At 46.7% G+C, this 1,509-nt stretch overlaps 1 pseudogene; it reads left to right on the top strand.

Moving 5' to 3' along the window:
* The first annotated feature begins 1,113 nt into the window (after positions 1–1,113).
* Positions 1,114–1,232, top strand: LOC112481664 (annotated as a pseudogene).
* The last annotated feature ends 277 nt before the right edge of the window (positions 1,233–1,509 follow it).

The following is a 1,509-nucleotide window of genomic DNA, read 5'->3' as shown; positions in this document are numbered from 1 at the left end:
CTTGGTACCTACCAGAGCCCCGGGGGTCCCGTTGGAGAGGAAGGACCCTTAGGAACTGTTGAGTCTGACTGTCCATTTCACAGATGAGGAGACTGAGCCAAGAATATAATCATTTTAAAATGTGAAAGTGGCTAGGAAGACAATTAAACAGGATGTCACAGTGCGAGGGCTTGGGGAAGGGAAGGTTGGATTGGTGGAGAGATTGGGCCCTTTCTGGATCCTGTCTGGGACCTGAATGGAGAAAAGGAGCCAGCTATGTAAGGATAAGAAGAAAGAACATTCCAGAAGGAACGACTAGGTGCAAAGGGCCTGAGGCTGGTGCTAACTTGGTTTCTTAGGGACCCGGGCTGATGGACACACCGACATGTCAACATGTGGCTCCCGGACTCCCCATAAGCATAGGTGAGAGCTGGAGAGGTCACACACCATCTTTTCTCTGCATTTACTCAAAAGTGATTCATATTTTTGTTCAGACCCTAGTGGCCAGGACTAGTCACACAGCCCTTCCTACTTGTAGGGGACCCTGGGGAATGTGGGAGATCATATGTCTATTCGGTGAGAAGTAAATGTTCCTGCAGGGGAAACCCACTTTTCCTTCATCATCTTCCACCAGAAACTCTTATTTGAAAAACCTTTGCCCAACATACCGGCTAGAAGTGCTATCTCATGGATGTTTTAATTTAAATTTTATTACTAGTAAATTGGAATCTACTTTTCCAGATGATTTTAACTATGTTCATTTCTCGTTTGGTGCCTTATCTCGAAACCTAACCTTTTGGGTCTCCTTAGCATTTTTTTAAACCTCAAACATGAGGCATTTGGTAGCTATGAATTCAAAGGCCCCATCTAGCTTGCCGTATTCTCTCGGATCCTCTGATCTTTAAAAATACCAAAGGAAATGCCATTTATATTGGCAAAGGCTTTGTGGGTGCCTCCCAGATGAGAGAATAAACCCCTGAAGTTGGTGAGTCTAGATATTTTTAGAATCTTCTGCTAGAGTGATAAAACCAGGATCCTTTTGCATAAGGAGGTGGGGGCGGCGGGGGGGGGGGGCAGTGTGGAGTAGCAAGAGCAAAGACGCTGTCTGGTTCCAGGGTAATAAAATAAAGATTGGTCTATGGCCATGCCACCCTGAACAAGCCCGATCCTGTCTGATCTCGGAAGCTAAGCAGGGTTGGGCCTGGTTAGTACTTGAATGGGAGACCACCTAGGAAGACCAGGTGCTGCAGGTATAAAAAATAAAAAAAAAATCAAAGAATTGTAAGCTGACAAGGTCCTTGCAATCTGTGAGGTCAACCAGAAGTTGCCTCGCCTAAAAAGAAAGAAAGAAGGAAGAAAGGAAGGAGGGAGGGATGGAGAGAGGGAGGGAAGGAAGGGAAGGAAGGAAGGAAGGAAGGAAGGAAGGAAGGAAGGAAGGAAGGAAGGAAGGGCGTGCAAGAGCGACTCAGGCAGAATCGGGCAGTACCCCACCCGTGAATGTCCTGCTCAGAAGTCCAGCATTTGTGCTAC

The sequence above is a fragment of the Pteropus alecto genome, unplaced genomic scaffold, assembly GCF_000325575.1.
Source record: "Pteropus alecto unplaced genomic scaffold, ASM32557v1 scaffold44, whole genome shotgun sequence".
NCBI classification, from domain to species: Eukaryota; Metazoa; Chordata; class Mammalia; order Chiroptera; family Pteropodidae; genus Pteropus; species Pteropus alecto.
Note: the sequence above shows the minus strand (reverse complement) of the source record. Positions and strands in the feature narration are given on the sequence as shown.